Genomic DNA, 20,355 nt, shown 5'->3' on the forward strand with positions numbered 1-20,355 from the left:
TGCAATCGGTTTGCCAGTATTTTATTGAAGATTTTTGCATCTATGTTCATCATGGACATTGGCCTGAAGTTTTCTTTTCTTGTTGAGTGCCTGCCGGGTTTTGGTATCAGGATGATGTTGGTCTTATAAAATCATTTGGGAAGGATTCCCTCTTTTTGGATTGTTTGGAATAGTTTTAGAAGGAGTGGTATCAGCTCCTCTTTGTATGTCTGGTAGACTTCTGCTGTGAACCTATCTGGACCTGGGCTTTTTTTGATTTGTAGGCTATTAATTGCTGCCTCAAGTTCAGCCTTGTTATTGGTCTATTTAAGGTTTCAACTTCTTCCTGGTTTAGGCTTGGAAGGGTTAGAACATGTTCTTTCAGCTTTGCATTGGGTTAGAACATGTTCTTTTAGCTCAGAGAAGTTTGTTATTACCCACCTTCTGAAGCCTGTTTCTGTCAGTTCATCAGACTCATTCTCTATCCAGCTTTGTTCTCCTGCTGGTGAGGAGTTGTGAATCCTTGAAGGTGGAGAGGCATTCTGGTTTTGGGAGTTTTCATCTTTTTTGTGCTGGTTTCTTCCCATCTTTGTGAATTTATCTACCTGTGGTCTTTGTAGTTGGTGACTTTTGGATGGGTTCTCTGAGTGGATGTCCATTTATTGATGTTGAAGCTATTTCTTTCTGTTTCTTAGTTTTCCTTCTAACAGTCAGGCCCCTCTGCTGTAGGACTGCTGGGGGTCCCCTCCAGACCCTCCTTGCCTGGGGATTACCTATAGTGGCTGCAGAACAGTAAAGGTTGCTGCCTGTTTCTTCTGTTATCTTTGTCCCAGAAGGATACCCACCAGATGTCCACCTGAGCTCTCCTTTGTGAGGTGTCTGTTTGGATATCTGGGGCTTGGGGAGCTGCTTGAGGAGACAGTCTATCCCTTATAGGAGCTTAAGTGCTGTGCTGGGAGCTCTATTGTTCCATTCAGATCTACTGGAAAGGTACAGTTAAGTCTGCTGCAGTGGAACTCATAACTGCCTTTTTCCCAGGTGTTCTGTACTGGGAAGGTCAGGCTTTATTTATAAGTTCCTGATGTGCTGCTGCCTTTTTTCAGAGATGCCCTGCCCAGCAATGAGATAGCCTAGTCACAGTCTGCCAGCAGAGGCTTTGCTGAGCTGCCGTGGGCTCTGCCCAGCTGCTGTGTGAACTTCCTTGGGATTTTGTTTTCAGAGGTATAATAATGACAGAAATGGCGGACTAACTCAGTGATGGTGGACTGCCTTGGTAATGGTGGACTGCTTCGGTAATGATGGACTGCCTCAGTAATGGCAGATGCCCTTCCCCTCACAGAACTGGACCGTTCTGGGTCCAACTGCACTTGCTGTGAAACTCTCAATCCAGAGCGTTTCAGATTGCTGGTCTTTGTGGGGGTGGGACCCACCAAGCTAGATTACTAGCTCCCTGTTTCATTCTGCTTTTTTTCAGCTGAATGGGCAGCCCTATCTCCCAGGCATTCCAGATACCAGTTGAAGCGGCCACCCAGATTTGTGTGAGTTGTTGTGCAGAGACCCGCTGTGCTGGCTGAAACAGCCATGCTGGAGACTTGTGGTGTTTTTTAGCCTGGGAATCTCCTGGTCTGTTGGCAGTAAAAACTCATTTGGAATTGTGGTGATCACTCACACTCTGCATTGTTTTAGCTGGGAACTGCACTTTAGAGCTTTTCCTATTCTTCCATCTTGGATCCTTCTCTGGCTCAGGTGCAATTTTAAAGGAGCAATAGATAGGGATTCCCTCTTTCTCTTTTTTTGAATTTTGAATTTTTCTGATAGAAGTTTAAATGTTGTCATTCAGTGTGTGAGGTTCTTCACACCAAAACAAATATCTTTTTCCTGTCTGTTGAATTTGAAAGCTCCTGTCACCTTCCTTTTCACAGATTAAGTGTAGCAGACATAGGTACTATTTCATTGTGACTGAGTTATGAAGCGTGTATAGCTAGCAGGGTTTCTGCAGGTAAAACTAGGGAGTAACAGTATCTACTACTGACCACTGCCTCTTCTCCAGGGAATTAAGATGGCCTGAAGAGTTTAATTATAAAAGAAACAATAAATAGATCCTGGCAGTTATGCAGAATCACTCTAAAGAGATGGAGTGTTGCCTTTCAACTAAGGCTAGACATTAGTCCATGTAACAAAAACATGGATCCTTGTGGGTAGGGTAGGGAGTGAGGAGGGCTAGTCCATCACTCAGCATAGAAAACAGAGGGAGTTGATGACCATGTGTCTCTGGCATGATCCTGAGAGAAGTTGCCCTGGCTTAGTTACTAAGAAGTAAGCATATTCCAGCCCTATATTGTTGATTCATCACATGGAATGAATATGCAATTTATCATCCAAATTGGAGCATCATTATAGAAAGGGCAGTGCTGTTGATAATTAATTCAGGGTATAAGTACAAATAGGACTGTCCTGGGCAAATCCTAACCTACCTCCCCTAATTTGGATGCTATATTTACTAAATAAACTTTTAATTACAATTGGTCTTCCTAAAGAATTTTGTCTACAGAGAGAATGTCATGATAATTTATTCATTCAACATGTATTTATTGAGTAAAATACAGAGTTTTGCTTTCATGCAGCTTACAGTCTAGTAGAGAGATAGTCAGTTAAGCTCTTACTATATACCATTATCAGTGTTGTGCTAAGGGAAGTATGAAGTAGCTTATGTGGGTCACTACTAGGACTTGGAAGTTAGGAAAGTTTTCCTGGAGGAAGCTGCTACTTTCTGAGCTAAGACCTGAAGTGAAGTGTGATTAAAACATGTTGGGCAAAGGAGGTAGGGAAGAGAGTTTTTCCAGCCTAGGGTATACACAGGCCAGAAGCTAGAGAAAGCATTTATTCTAGCTCAGCAGTCTCCAACCTTTTTGGCACCAGGGATCAGTTTCATGGATGAATTTTTCCATGGATGGGGGTGGGGATGGTTTTGGGATGATTCAAGCACATTATATTTATTGTGTACTTTATTTATATTATTATTACATTGTAATATGTAATGAAATAATTACACAACTCACCATGATGTAAAATTGTTGGGAGGCCTGAGCTTGTTTTTCTGCAGCTAGTCAGTTCCATTTGGGGATTATGGAAGACAGTATCAGATCAACAAGCGTTAGATTCTCATAAGGAGCATGCAGCTTAGATTCTTCACATGCGCAATTCACAATAGGGTTCATGCTCCTATAAGAAGCCAGTGCTGCTGCTGATCTGACAGGAGGCAGAGCTGAGGCAGTAAAGTGAGGGATGGGGAGTGGCTGTAAATACAGATGAACTTCGCTGACTCACCTGCTGCTCACCACCCACTGTGAGGTCGGGGGCAGCGGTGGGGGGATGGGGAGAGTTGGTGACCCTGTTCTAGCTAATGAAAGATATATGTTAGGCTGAAACTTAGAATGAGTGAAGAAAAGGAATAAGAATTGTAATGATAGAGATGGGAGAGGACAGCTGTCAGAGATCACAATCCATTCTGGACTCATCCACTTGACTTCATTGCCAGTCTGGACACATACCCTCTATGAGTTTCCAAGCCAGATTCAGGATTGAGCTGGGATAAGGGAGAAGCTTCAAATTGAATGGGAATTGGATGTTTTGATTTAGATTAGATTGGACTTTATGAAAATAATGCGCTTAATCAAATAGCAATGATTTAAACAGCACTATCACACTTAAGACCAAAAACACATGTCCCCATCTCTACTCCATTCTGTCTTTTGATTTCTACTTTTTGGAGGCAGTCATGTTTAACTCAACACTTTTAGCTGTTTCTTCTGGTATTTACTTCAAAATTCCTGTTATATCTTGATTTTTCAACTTTAAGCATTCTCTGTTAACTTTGTTTTATCATAAATGAGGATTTAGATATCTTTCATTACTACCTTGCCTCTTCTCTTCCCAATATACACATGTGCTTCTGTCCATCTTCCCAATATAATTATATTGTGATTTATTTTTATTAAATCAGTAGTTTATGTTTATATTATTATGCCTAGTAAACAGGCAGATTTGCAACAGAGCAAATGATATTTCCCCATACTACTTTTTACTCTTCCTGATGTTGTTTAGTTTTCTATGTACCTTTCACTAATTCTGCTTCCAAATTTTATACATAATCAATATAGTCAATGAGAAAATCTATCAGTTGTATTTTTTTTCTGTTGCACTATCCTTTCTGAAATCCCATCCTCCTGTCTCAGGCTGGATGGATTGCTTGTCAGGCCCACAGTCTGCATCTCAGGACTGCCCTTTGCAGTCATTCTAGGGATGCCTTTTGCCTCTGTCCTGTGTTAAACTCCCTAATAATGTTTCTTTCTTGATTTAGACTGGACTTTTTCTGCCCCTCAAAAAAGCTGAGATCTAGATTATTGACCCAACAAAGCAAATCTGAAAATAATGGTGGGAGAAAATCCCTTTCTGCTTTCACTCTACTAAGTCTAGTTTATTCAATAAACCAGTTAAATGAGGAAATATAATCAGATTGTGTTTTAGCAACATTCATTGAACATCATATGTTTATTCATATAATGGAGAACAAGATGGGCATGGGGCCTACCCTGTTAAATCTAAACTCTATAAAGTATACAATCAAAATAGCAGTTAGAATACAGTATGAAAGGTGAGTACAAGGATAAGGTGCTATGGCCACGTGTGAGAGGAGCACTTAACTTAGAAGTAGAATGAAGGATGGACTGAGGGAGCAAACAAAAGGTCACATTTTGCATGATTCCAAGTATATGAAATATCCTACATAGGCAATTTCATGGAGACAGAAAGCAGATTAGTTGGTTGTCAGGGCCTGGGGATAATGAGGAGTAACTGCTTAATGAGTACAGGATTTCTTTAGGAGTGATGAAAATGTTCTGGAACTAGATAATTGTGATACTTTCAGAGCATTGTGAGTGTACTAAAAGCCACTGAATTGTATACTTTAAAATGGATAATTTTGTGTCATGTAGATTTCACCTCAATAGAAAAAATAAAATAGAAGAGTGAGCAGTTAGGAGACTACTACAGTGATAGTCCTGATGTGAGATACACTTTTAAAGTAGTTATTTTAAAAGTATTATCTTTATGTAGTTTTTCAATAGGCAGACACATGGCACAAGCTTCAAAAAAGAACAAAAGGTTTAAAGTAAAATGTAAGTGTCCTTCCCTTCCTATCTCCCAGTCATCCAGTTTTCTTCCCTTGGAGGAAAAAATAGTTATCAGATTCTTAGGTATTTTGAGTCTGTGTATAATGTGTATGTGTTTGTATGTTTATATATAAATGTAAATATATATCATGTGTATGTATTCATATATGTATGCATTCAAATATATATTATTATCTTAAAATCAAATTGTAGTTTATGGGGTTTAGGATATGCCACCTCATAATATGGCACCCTGGCATTTGAGAAAACAGCAGAAACAGGAAGGTTGCTCTCACCTTTCCCCCATCTTTCTACCCTGAAGTAGGTCATAAAACCTAGGAATGTCACTCTCTGACCTCCTACCTTTCTGCCCTGAAGCAGCTCATTTGAGAGGTGCTTTTCCTATAGCTGAAGAAAAGTAACATCCTTATCTCTGAGAAAAGTAACACAGGAACACAAAGAAGAACCTGAACAAACAGGCCTTTGTAGGTTCTCTCCAGTTTATTGCCATTAGATCATAGCCTTTTGTCCTCCAATCATACTTCTCCAAAACTGTCCACTCTTCATCAAACCTAAGCATAAAAATACACAAGCTTACCTGTTTCTTTGGGTTTTCATTCCTTATGAAGGCTCCCATATCACAAGAGTCTTAAGTAATTTTGTATGATTTTCTCTTGTTAATCTGTCTTTTGTTATAGGGGCCTCAGCCATAAACCTAACGATGGGTGAAGAAAGGAAATTATTCTTTTCCTATGTAGCATTCCTCAAGCACATTTTGCATCTTGCTGTCTTCACTTATATCTTGGAGGTCATTTTATATCAATATAGAGAATGTTGCCTAGTTCTTCTTAACAGCTTCATAGAATTCCATATTAGACTATAATTTATTAATCTGCTCCTTATTAATGGATATTTAGATATTTAGACTTTCAGTTTTTTGCTGTAACCAACAATGCTATAGTGAATATTCTATATGTATATATGTTATTTTGCTCAAATGTGAGCATGTGATAAGGCCCTGAACCAAAGCAGTGGCAAACTGAAGAGAGAGGAGGTGATGAGAGAAGACGAGGAAGACACAAACATGCAATGAGACAGAATTTATAAAATGTGGCAACTGATTGCATATCATAGATGGAGCGGGAGAAGTTTGTATTGCTGTGCATTTCCAGTCCCTAGCAGAGGGCAGGTGCTTAACAAATATTTTTGAAATGCATCTACAAGAATAGCTTGAAAGTTTCTAGTATAAATTATAGGTTGTGGTAAATGAACCATTCTCATACCCACATTTGTTTTGATTTCCATGACCTCTCTCCCTTGGCATTCCTGGAGGGCTTTGGCTAGACAGTTTACTGACAAGCAGTCAATGACTTTTATTGAACAATACATTGTATGACTCCTGGTTCTTTGTATTGTAGATTATGGGCAGTACAGCAGTTAATAAATAATTTCAAATCTGATTGTGGCATGCCAGTGTTCTTGAATAGATTGAGTATTTTATGAATCAGAACAAAGATTATATTTACATTTCCATTTAATCTCGAGGTTAATGATATTTAACAAAATTGAAAATTATAATACGTAGTACCTTTAATCAGTGTTAAGAAAAAGATTTGCTACTTTCTCCATCTCTTCACACCATGGAATATGTAGTATCTTATCTCCCTTTAGGAACTTAAATTTGTTTCTTCTCTGAATTTCCTTAAAATATCCTTTATTCCTTAATTGAAACTATGATTGAAAGGCATGGTAAGATTATAATTAAGCTAGTTTTGACGCCTACACAATAAATACTCATAATCTCAATATGTTCTTAATTTATGATGTGATTATTCAACATTAGTGATTGATATAATCAAATTACCATACTAAATATGACATTCTTGTTTAGGAAAATTTGGAACTACAAACTTAAAAATTGCAGAGAGCCTTATTTCATGTTTATATGTGATTCTTTACACTCAGTAATCAGAAACAAAGCTTTGTATATATGCACCTGAATGTCTTCTGTCTCTTTGTTTTTCTATATTCTATCTAGTTGCTTTTGGCAACAAAGTGTACAATTCTACTTGTGTGGTTTTTTTAACCTCTTTAAGGCCTTTTGAAATTATTTGGTTTAGACATGGTGAGCCAGATTTAATTTTATGAAAAATTGCCTTCCAGCAACCTGGCTACTCTTTGGCTGCAATGTAAGTAGAAATGGAAGTGTTAAGAGTTTTTATAAGTAAACCATATGGTTAAGGAGATTTCCTGTCCTAAGAAATCTGAAGTAAAACTTTGAATAAAGAAATAAAATTGTCTTGCCCTCTGCCATATGGATTAGTAAATTATGCATTGCAGTTGTCCAGAAACCTTTATTAATAGCTTGAGGTAATCAAAAACAGTTCCTCAAGAAGGTTAGTGAAAAACCCTGAAAAACTGACTCAGGCTCTTTCACCTTTCCTTTCTCCTTTTCTTTAATAGACATTGTTAAGGCATTCTCACATAGAGTGTATAAATTTATAGTCCCACCAGCGGCTTACGAGAGGCTGTTTCCTTTCTATCCCACCAACACAGTGTGCTATTTCAATTGCTTTTTGTGAACCTTCCTTAGCTTCATTATATCGTTTTTGAAGTTTAGAGACCAGTTCTTCATCATTATCCTAGTCATAGACCAATTGCTATGGAGCCAGCTGTAATGTAGGTAATGAGGTTGGAAAGGAAGACAAGAAAGCTTTTAAGTATATTTTGTATACTAGATACAAATATATTTTATTAGAAAATATTTCAAGCATGCAAAAATTTTAAACAGTATTACAACAAACATTCTTGTACACCACCACCCACTGTGCTATACTTTATCCTTTTTGCAACATTTCTTTTACATCCTATTTTAGAAGTGGAATACTATAGATAGATTTGAAGCTGCTTGTATACTCCTTCCTAATATTATTTACCTCCCTCTTTCCTCGGAAATATGCTGTTTACCTACCTCTTTCCCCAGAAATATCCTTTTCAAGCATATTTTTACATATGTAATAAACATTATTGTTTTGCGTGTTTCAGTGACACTGTGTGAGTTCTTCTTTGACACTTTTCCTCAACATCATGTGTTTGAGATTTCTCCATGTTGATATATGTAATTTATTTTATTGTTTTATAATTCTGTAAAGTGTGTCATAATTAATTTATTTCTTCTCTCATGGATGTACATTTGAGTTGCCAACTTTCTACTAATGCACATGGTGCTGTAATGAATGTCCCCTAATAATGTGTCTCTGTCTGTGTTTTAACATGAATAAGGATGTCTGTAATTCCAAGAGCTGCTGCATCCTTCTAGGAGGAGGAAATTACTGGGTCTTAGGGAAACCAGTTCTGAGAGGGTAGTGTGGTGTATGCTAACGGTTTAGTGTTCTTTGAACAAAAAGTTTCTTACTACTTCTGGGTGTGAATTATGCAGGTAGGAAGACCACATCATGAATCTGGAGAGGTAGATAGGATGAAGGGCCCAATATGTTGGAAGGTTTGGGTGATCTTAAATGGGGAGTTATTTGATTAATTTTTCATTTTAAAGACATTTTTTGGTGGGTTATATGGAGGATGAACTAAAACTGGAATGAGGAGTGTTTCAATTAGTACCCTTTGCATTGTGAGTAATAGAAAATCAAACTCAAATTGAATTAAATAAGGGAATTTATTGACACATAGGAGTGGGACGCCTAGAGGTAGAAAGGTAGGTTTGACCAATCAGCTCAATGATGTCACCAATAACACATGTTTTCACTCAACTTTGTATTTCATGTGTTATCTCTACTATTTCCTGGTTGTGAGATGAGTACCAACAGCTTCTGGGACTGTAAACTTAATTGATCATGTCCACAGTGGGGTGGCGGGGGGGGGGGGCGGGAAGAGAGAGAAAGAGGAGAGAGAGGAGAGAGACAGAAAAACATATAGAGCCCCTCTCATGCTCTCAACCAAATTTCTGATTGTACATGTTTGCTACTGAAACAATCAGTGTCCCAAGAGGGACAGAATTATTTGAATAGTTTATTTCATCAAGGACCTCCACTGAGGCTAGGGGATTGTGTTTATTTAACTCAGCAAGGCTGCTACATCAATGAAGGAGACGTGGTTGCCTTTAGGACAGCCTTTCCACAGGCTGTTAGGAAGATGTAATAGATAAATTTAGGCTGGTTAGAAACTGAACAGATATCCTCCATGGCAGAGAAGTGAGCAAGCCTGGAGCAATAGACATACATAAAGAGGTGATGAAATAACAAAGCGGTAAAGAACTTTGTCCATGGCAGTAGGGAGAGACAGAAGAATATGGACTTGAGAAGTATGTAGAAAGGAGAACTTGGTGATTCATGATTATGGGGAGATAAGGGTAATGTATTAGTTAGGCTAGGCCAAATAGCCATAACAAAGAGATCTCAAAATCTAATAGCTCAAACCTTCAAAGTTAATTCCTGTCTTAGGTTTGGCGTGTGTTTTAGAGTGCTGATGGTGGTGGTGGATGAATCTGATTCATCTTTTAGGGATTCCAGGTGATCTCACCTAGACCACCTTCAATATATAGTTTCTATGATTGATTTGATTATTGCCATTCTCATCCTTAGGAAGGGGAAAATGTGAGAACCTTGTCATAAGACAACTCCTAAACCAAAAGTGAGACTGGGATATATGGTATATATGAGCATAGATTTTGGTGGACAGCAGCAGTCTTTGCTATAGATAGACTGGTGGATGGTGACTCCCATGTTTCTGGTTTGAGGAACTGATGATTGATGGTTCAGCAAATGTGTTAGAGAATATGAAAGGAGGATTTGAAGTGAGAGGAGAAGGGGAGATGAAGAGTTCAGATTGGGATATCTTGAGTTTGATGTGTGTGCAAGTCACACAGGTGGAAATACATAATTGGCAGATGGCTATAAAAGCCTAGTCTTCATGAAGGGAGGTCAGAAATAGATATAGAGATTCGAGAGTCATTCATTATTAAGTGGTTGATTCTTGGGGTAATTTTTGCTTAAAAGAATTGCCTGGCACTCACCTTGAAGCCCACCTTCCTCTTTTCTGCTGCCCACTCCTTCAATTATGTGACATTTTTAGGCAGTTTATTCCCAACCAGTTTGACAGCTCAGTACTTGAAAAAGCAAAATTTATTCTTCAAATGTGGAGATGTCTTCCTCTTACAGATGATTGTTTATAAAAATGTCAAAATAATATCAGTGCTACATGATGGCTAGGGGATCCCATTGTTAGCATGACTCTAACTAGATAAATGCTTTATAATCACTGCCTTTGATTGCCTGTCTTTAATTCAGCTCTCTTTGCATTACAAAACAATTAAGATTTTAAACAAATTATCTATGAGTTGTCCCTTATTCAAATGCTTATTTATCCTAGTTGTGTATGATTTTTTCCTTAGAGAAACTGTGTTCCCATTCTTCTAATAAGTTATGAGTTTAGCATTTGCTAAAATCCTGAATCTGTGAGTGAGTCTAAGAATTTTCCATGTAGGGGATGGGACTCATGGTTCTCAGGGTTATCTCTACTATACCCATTATGGAAGGGATTGTGTTCCTAGAAAAATTTCTCAGAGAAAACAAAGATTGTTGCAATGTTTTGACCTTGGCAAATATTTGATTTGGAGTTAAAGAACTACAATGTGGCCAGCCGTGGTGGCTCATGCCTGTAATCACAGCACTGTGGGAGGCCCAGGCGGGTGGATCTCCTGAGGTCAGGAGTTCGAGACCAGCCTGGCCAACATGGTTAAACCCCATCGCTACTAAAAATAAAAAAATTAGCTCTGCATGGTGGTGAGAATTTGTAATCCCAGCTTCTTGGGAGGCTGAGGCACGAGAATTGCTTGAACCTGGGAGGCAGAGGTTGCAGTGAGTGTGAGCTGAGAACATGGCATTCCATTCCAGCCTGGGAGACAAGAGTGAAACTTTGTCTCAAAAAAGAAAAGAAAGAAAGAAAGAACGAACTACAATGTGTTTTCCAGACATTTTCATCTATTCTATTCCTTGGGTTCTTATTGGTAAAAGGGGTCTAAGAGGTCATCCCTGTGGTCCTATTAGAACCAGTCAGGGAACGCTATAGACTTGGCTTGGACACTTTCACTACTGAACAGCTTAATAGTTTTTAGGAAGATTGTTTCCTTGATGAACAACCTTAAGGTTATTTTTTAGGTTGAGTTCATATCTGCCTACTTCTAAGTCTACTCATTAGCTGTAGAACAGCAGCTGTCAGCCCTTTTGTATAATGGTGTTTTAGCCTTAGAGAGGTCACTGTCTGACACATATATGAGATAAAAGATAATATAGGTAACTGGCTATATATATAACTACACATTTGGATAATTTAAGAAAACACTGAAATGCAAATGAAGGAGCGAATAACTTGGTAACATTGACCCCTTTCTGACATAGAAAAGTAAATCACTTGCAAATGTCCAAACTTCAGTAATTAAAAATAACAAATATTTTCTACTTATCTCCAGAGTAAAACACAAATGTGAGTTTTTTAATTTTTAATTTAGATGCCTTTATTTCCTTCTCTTGCCTGACTACTCTGGCCAGGATTTCCATTACTATGTTGAATAGGAGTGGTAAGAGTAGACATCCTTGTCTTGTTCGGTCCTTAAAGGGACCGAACAAGTTTTTACCCATTCAGTATAATGTTGGCTGTGGGTTTGTCATAGAAGACTCATTATTTTGAGGTATGTTCCTTCAATACCTAGTTTGTTGAGGTTTTTTTTTTTTAACATAAAGCAATGTTGAATTTTATTGAAAGCCTTTTCTGCATCTATTGAGATGATTATGTGGGTTTTGCTTTTAGTTTTATTTATGTTTTGTTATTAGTTTTATTTTGCTTTCAGTTTTATTTATTCACATTTATTCATTTGTATGTGATGAACCAACCTTACATCCCAAGAATAAAGCCTGCTTGATTGAGGTGGATTAGCTTTTTGATGTGCTGCTGGATTCAGTTTGCTAGTGTGGTGTTAAGACTTTTTGCATCTATGTTTATGAGGAATATTGGCCTGAAGTTTTTTTTTTTGTTTTTTGTTTTCTTTTTTTTTGTTTGTTTGTTTTGTGCCTCTTCCATGTTTTGGTGCACCATAATAAGAGTTAGGGAGGAATCCCTCCTCCTCAATGTTTTGGGAATCGTTTCAGTAGGATTGGTATGAGTTATTTATATCTTTTAGAATTTGGCTGTGACTCTCTGGTTCAGTGCTTTTTCTGGTTGGTAGTGTTGTTGTTGTTGTTTTTTCAATTATTACTGATTCAATTTTGGAACTCATTTTTGGTCTAGTCAGGATTTCAGTTTCTTCCTAATGCAATCTTGGTAGGTTGTATGTTTCTAGGAATTTAACCATTTCTACTAGGTTTTCTAGTTTGTGTGCATGTGATAGTCTCTGGGGCCTTTCTAAAAAAATTTCTGTGGGGTCAGTGGTAATATCCCCTTTGTCATTTCTGGTTGTGTTTATTTGGATCTTCTTTTTTCTTTATTAGTCTAGCTAGCAGCCTATCAACCTTATTTATTATTTCAAATAGCCAATGTTTAAATTCATTGATCTTTTGTTTGATTTTTCTCATCTCCATTTCATTCAGTTCAGCTCTGATTTTGGTTATTTTATTTCTTCTACTGGCTTTGATGTTGGTTTGCTCTTGTTTTTCTAATTCTTTTAGGTGTCATGTTAGGTTGTTAATTTGAGATCTTTCTATCTTTTTGATGTGGGCCTTTAGCACTACGAACTTTCCTCTTGACACTGTGTTAAGAGGAAAGTTCGTAGTGCTAAAGATATGTGTCCCATGGATTCTTATATGTTTTATCTTTGTTTTCATTAGTTTCAAGTAATTTAATTTCTGCCTTAATTTTACCTTTACCCAAATGTCATTCAGAAGCAGGTTGTTTAATTTTCATGTAATTATATAGTTTTGAGAGATCTTGGTATTGATTTCAATTTCTTTGTGCTGTGGTCTGTGACTGTGGTTGATATGCTTTTGTTGTTTTTGAATTTGTTGAGAATTGATTTATGGTCGAACATATGGTTGATTTTAGAGTATGTGCCATGTGCAGATGAGAAAAATGTATATTCTGTTATTTTTGTGTGGAATGTTCTATAGATATCTGTTAGGTCCGTTTGGTCAAGGGTTGAGTTTAGGCCCTGAATATCTTTGCTAGCTTTCTACCCCAATAGTCTGTCTAATACTGTCAGTAGGGTGTTGCAGCCCCTTGTTATTATTGTGTGGTTATCAAAGTCTCTTTGTGGTTCTCTAGGAACTTATTTTATCAATCTGTATGTTCCTGTGTTCCATCCAGCTTTTATAAACTGTAAATTCTGAATCCTCACTGTTCTATTTGCCCTATCTGTATGAATGGTTATTTGTTAATGTTCTCCTTAAATTATCACATGTCTAGAATTGGACATGGCATTCCAAATATGGTCTGTACAATGCATGGCTCATTGCTTGGTAGGAATGGTATTTTCTAAAGCACTAGAAGATAGGGGAATATGATGTTGGAAATAAGAATATTTCCTCCCAGGTTTTAAGTACAAGATGCAAATAATTCAAGGGATGTGTGTATGTGTATTCTGACCCCAAAGTTTGCTATTAATGAGGACCTGTTATAAATCTTTGCAATCTATGTGTTTATGAACTTGTGCCAAAGGCTTTGGATTATCAAGCCCATAATAAGGAATAATAGAAATCATGATGATTGCTCTTTTTCTATTCTATTTTCAAAAAATAATTTGTTAGTTTCAATTAGATCCTATATATTAGTTATGGGTATCAGTAATTCAATATTTCCAAATTTAAATGGTTGAATATATTATTCGAGATAGTGTCCCAGTTGTGAAATGTCTTCCATACTTCTCTGAGGATTGAAAGTTATTTCAAATGCTACTGCCACTTTACCCTGCTCTTTCACCTGGAAGTGATTTCTTCCTTGTTTGAATTCTTTTAGTTCTTTCTTGACAGTCATCCTACCTATCATTGTATTATGGATATTTGTGTATGTGTTTAATCTCCTGTAAGATAATATAGCTTTTTAAGAGAATCTAATATGTTGTATTCATTCTTAAATGCTTCAGATAGCCTACCCAGTGCCTTGAATCTAATTTGTGCTCATTTGTCATTAGTCATTGAATATAAATGCAACAAGGCTAAATATTTAAAAATACCTTCATATGCAGTAGAGGATTTAATAAGTAAACACATCTAATATAAACCAAAAATATGTTTGATAGTGAAGTACAAAAGCACTGAATTAATGAATTAACTAATTATAATTCTGTGGTGTGGGCTGATTTGTTGGGATTGTTTATATTTATCTATTGGATACAATACATGTTTTATGATAGAAGAAAAGCAGAATTATATAGAAAGAATATTACCAGCATACTCTCTTTTATCAGGTTTCAGTCCCTTCAGACTTGCTGATGCTTATTTGGACATTCTAAATAGTGAATTTGAAAATTACCTTTTGTAACCAATTTGTTCCTGGAGAATAGGAACAAATATTCTGGGTAGTCACTCTTATTTTGTATATTAATATCATCTTCTCATTTTGAAGAAGCTAGTATAATTGTTGGGCAAGAGAAAATGCCCTACTTGATCTTACTGGTCTTAGTGATTTACTATGTAGTAAGCCACTTTGCATTATCTCATTTATTCTTTATAATTTTTTTTAACAATCAATAAGGTAGATTTTATAGTTATCCTTATTTTGTGAATGAGAAAAGAGAGACAGAGAGGTTAAGTAAATAGTTCATAGTAAGCAGTGCAACCAATCCCAGATTCAGTACCCAAGGTCTTTTTTTTTTTCCAATTTTTATTTTAGGTTCAAGAGGGACACGTGCAGGTTTCTTACATGATTAAATTGCATGCCATGGGGGTTTGGTGTACAGATTGTTTTGTTACCCAGGTAATCAGTGCAATACCCAATAAGTAGTTTTCCAGGCCATACCCTCTACCCTCAAATAGGCCCCACTCTCTTCTGTTCTCTTCTTTGTGTCCATGTGTACTCAGTGTTTAGCTCCCACTTATAAGTGAGAACATATGGTGTTTGGTTTTCTTTTCTTGTGTTAATTTGCCTAGAATTATGGACTCCAGCTCCATCCATGTTGCTGCAAAGGACATGATCTCATTCTTTTTAATGACCACGTAATATTCCATAGTGTATATGTACCACATTTTCTTTATCCAGTTCACTGCTGATGGGCATTTAGGTTAATTCCATGTTTTTGCTATTGTGAATAGTGCTGTGCTGTGCATACACATACATGTGTCTTTACGGTAGAATGATTTATGTTTCTTTGCAGAGCCCAAACTCTTGAACACTATGTTCTCCTTTGTGTTCCTTTTTATCAAACAAATCTATAAATGTTATTTAAGCTCTTAATATATGCAAAGTGATTTTAGGCATTGTTGTCAAAATAAAACTATATAAAGCAAGAGATATAGAATAAGATATCTATTCTTTTTTAAATATAGAGGTGGGATCTTATTATGCTGCCCAGACTAGTCTCAAACTCCTGGCATCAAATGAGTCTCCCACCTTGGCTTCCCAAAGTATTTGGATTATAGTCATGAGCCACCATGCCCAGCCAAGATAACTGTTCTTCAAGAACTTAAAATTTTCTGTAAAGACTACATGTTTGTCTAATGGAATATAGTTCTAATACTATGCACATTAAGTGCCAACTGAATGATACTGGTATAGTGTTCTATAGGAATTTATAGGAAAGCTTTGGGGCAGTTCAGTAAGACTTTTATGGAGAAGATGAGACTTTAGATTATTCTTACGTGAAAACTAGAACTTATATCAGCAGAGAGATGAAGGAGGGCATTTCAGACTGGTCCCGAGGCAAAGGAAGAACATCCTCAAGCTGAGAGAAGATCAAGACATGGCCAGGGGATCTCACTGCACATTGTCAAAATTGTTTTTTCAGGCTTTCATCTTAAAAACCATAAATCCATTTATGAATGTAAATTATGTTCACCAGAACAATCACACAATAATCAATTTTTATAACTGTAGGCAACAAAAGCAAATTTTTAAATATAAAGATTTTATTAAGGGAAAGCACACTCATTTAGGTTTTCAAAAATGAAAGAATACTACAAATTGGCAAGGAGGAAAATTTGTCATTAGCACCCATACTATCTATTGTTGTTTTATAGTAACTGTATACATTTTTAAACAGTTTTCAGTATGAAGGATGAGAAAAAATTTAAATCCTCTTTCCAAAAGGCATATGAAAACAATACACCTCATCTACCATGAATAAATGTAATCCAGTTCAATGAACACAGATAAAATATCGTTGAAGGTATATACTAGGTTGGATAACTGAAAGAACTCATGAGACTCTACTTATGTAAGGATTTAAGAAAGATAAAGATATGGCACAGCAGGATAAAGAAATTGCAGACAATCATAAAGAGACCCAGCCTTCCAGGTGCAGCCCTCAGAGCCCTTATCCACACAGGATATACTTCACCTTCTGATTATAAACTGCTATGATCTATATCTAAGATATGAGGTACCTTGGTCTCAGGGGAGCTAATGCACAAATTTACTGAAGGATATACCCTGCTTGTTATATAGCTAAAACCAGACTGTAACCATTTTAAAAAGTATAATGAAATATTTGGGGTGATAACTTTGGTGAGTGGTTACTTTCGGGAGATGAAAATGTAGTAGATGGGAAGTACAGCAATTGCATGTATAAAGTTTCATTCTGCTGGTCTTGTGGCTAGTCCATGCCTGGTATATAATTCTCACTTCTATTCTCTGATAAAAATAAGCTTACAAGAGACACTTTCACATTGTCAATTGCAGGAGCCTAAGTAACCTCATTGTAACTGTGAAAAAACTCTCATTTTATAACTGTAGTTATAAAACTCATGTGATTCAATATATTCATCTCATGAAGTCAACAAATTCATTCTTCTGAAGGGTTTTAGGGCCAGAGTGTTGATTAATCAGACAGTCGTAGAAAAGTAAAAACAAGAAATTATGTGGCAAGTGGCAAGTACCACTATAATTATTTTAAAAATTATTTATTTTAAAAAGTTGAATAATTATATATATTTATCATGTACAACATGATGTTTTGAAATATGTATGCATTGTAGAATGGCTACATTGAGCTAATTAACACATACTTTACATACTTAGCATTTTTTTGTGGTGAGAACACAAATCTATTCTTATAGCACTTTTCAAGAATCCAAAATATTGTTATCTACTGTAGTCACCACCATGTACAATAGATCCCTTGAACTTATTTCTCCCTGTCTAACTGAAATTTTGTATCATTTGACCAATATATCCACAACCCTCCAACCCCTATCCCTTAGTAACCATCATTTTACTTTCTGCCTTTATGAATTCAGCTTTTTTATGTTCCATGTATATGCAAGACCATGCAGTATTTGTCTTTCTGGGACTGACTTACATCACTTAACATAATGTCTTCTAGGTTCATCTATGTTGTTGCAAATGACAGGATTTCCTTATTTTAAAAGGCTGAATAGTATTCCATTGTGTGTATACATGCCCCATTTTCTTTATCCATTCATTCACTGATGGACACAGGTTGATTATATATCTTGGCTAGTGTGAATAATGCTGCAATGAACATGGGAGTGCATATATATCTCTTTGAGATGTTGATTTCATTTCCTTTGGATACATACCCAGTAATGAGATTGCTGGATCCTATGGTAGTTTTAGTTTTAATTTTTGGAAGAACTTCCATATTTTTTTCTGTAATGTTTATACTAATTTACATTCCCACCAACAGTGTTTAAGGGCTCCCTTGCCTGCATATCTTTGTCAACACCTATCATTTGTCTTTTTGATTATCTCCATTCTTTTTTCGTTAAGAGTTGGGGTCTTGGTGGGGCGCGGTGGCTCACGCCTGTAATCACAGCACTTTGGGAGGCCGAGGCGGGTGGATCACGAGGTCAAGAGATCGAGACCATCCTGGTCAACATGGTGAAACCCCGTCTCTACTAAAAATACAAAAAAGTAGGTGTGCATGGTGGCGCCGTGCCTGTAATCCCAGCTACTCAGGAGGCTGAGGCAGGAGAATTGCCTGAATCCAGGAGGTGGAGGTTGCGGTGAGCCAAGATCGCGCCATTGCACTCCAGCCTGGGTAACAGGTAACAAGAGCGAAACTCCGTCTCCAAAAAAAAAAAAAAAAAAGACTTGGGGTCTTGCTATATCATACAGGCTGGAGTGGAGTGGCTTGATCAAGTCTCATTGCAGCATTAAACTCTTGGGCTCAAATGATTCTCCTGCCTCAGCCTCCTGAGTTGTTGAAATTACAAGGTATCTGGTTTATAATCCCTATTCTATTAGATGTGAGGTTTTAATTTTCAGTTCCCTGATGATCAGTGATGTTGAACATTTTTTCATATACTTGTTGGCCATTTGTAAGTCTTCTTTTGAGAAATGTCTGTTCAGGTTCTTTACCCATTTTATAATTGGATTATTTGTTTCTGGTTATTGAATTATTTGAGTTCCTTGCATATTTTGGATAATAATCTTTTATCAAATATATGGTTTGTACATATTTTCTCCCATTCTTTATGTTGTCTGTTTACTCTGTTGATTGTTTCCCTTGCTGCAGAGAAGCTTTTTAGTTTGATATAATCCCGTTTGTCTATTTTTTTGTTTTGTTGCCTGTGCTTTTGGGGTCATAACCAAAAAGTATTGTCCAGAGTAAAGTCATGGAGCTTTCCCCGAATGTCTCCTTCTAGTAGTTTTATAGTCTTAAGTTTTATGTTTACATCTTTAATCTGTTTTGAGTTGATTTTTGTATACAGTGTGAGGTATATTCATTCTTCTGCCTGTGTATATACAGCTATCCTAACAATATTTATTGACGAGACTGTCCTTTCCCCTTGAGTTTTCTTAGAACCTTTGTAAAAAGTCACTTGACCATAAATATGCCCCAGTACAATCTTAATTACAAATGTTTACTCTCATAAGCACTATCATTATCAATCTATTATTCTTGCATGGCTCAGACAGAAGGCTTTTCACAGAGGCCTGCAGATTAGAAAAACAAGTATAGTACTCAATCTTTTCTTTCTTTACAAAAATATGCTAGAGGTCAGCTATTTCTTCTAAGTCATTGTTTCCTAACTGAGAGTGATTTTGTACCCCAAGTGATATTAGGCAATATCTGAAGATGTTTTAGGTTGTCACACTGGGGAAGTGCTGGTAGTATCTAGTGAGCAGAGGCCAGAAGTATTTTTTTCTTCAACTTTTGTTTTAACTTCTGGGGTACATATGCAGGATGTGCAGGTTTGTTACATAGGTAAACATATGCCATTGTGGTTTGCTGTACAGAGCAAGCCATCATCTAGGTATTAAGCCCAGAATCTACTAGTTATTCTTGCTGGTGCTCTCTCTATTTTTATGGCTGCATAGTATTCCATGGTGTATGTGTACCATGTTTTATTTATCCAGTCTATCATCAATGGGCATTTGGGTTGATTCCCTGTTTTTTGCTATTGTGAATAGTGCTGCAATGAACTTACACATACATGTATCTTTATAACAAAATGCTGTATATTCCTTTGGGTATATACCCAGTAATGGGATTGCTGAGTCAAATGATATTTCTGCTTCTAGACCTTTGAGGAATTGCCACACTGTCTTCCCCAATGGTTGAACTAATTTACACTCCCACCAACAGTGTAAGAGCATTCCTTTTTCTCTGCAACCTTGCCATTATCTGTTGTTTCTTGATTTTTTTGATAATCACCATTCTGACTGGTGTGAATTTGTATCTCATTGTGGTTCTGATTTTCATTTCTGTAATGATTAGTGATGTTGAGCTTTTTCTCATATGTTTGTTGGCTGCATGAATATCTTCTTTTGAAAAATGTCTGTTCATGTCCTTTGCTTATTATAAATGCAGTTGTTTTTTCTTATAAATTTCTTTAAGTTCCTTGTAGATTCTGAATATTAGATCTTTTTCAAATGGATAGATTGCAGAATTTTCTCCCATTTTGTAGGTTATCTGTTCACTCAGATGATAGTTTCTTTTGCTGTGCTCTTTAGCTTAATTAGACCCATTAGTCAATTTTTGCTTTTGTTGTAATCATGGCTAAGTATTATCCAGCCCCAAATGTTAATAGTGGCATGGTTGAAGAATTCTGATCTAAGCTACAAATATTTAAAGTTATAT

The sequence above is a fragment of the Callithrix jacchus genome, chromosome X (assembly GCF_049354715.1).
Source record: "Callithrix jacchus isolate 240 chromosome X, calJac240_pri, whole genome shotgun sequence".
In the NCBI taxonomy this organism is placed as follows: Eukaryota; Metazoa; Chordata; class Mammalia; order Primates; family Cebidae; genus Callithrix; species Callithrix jacchus.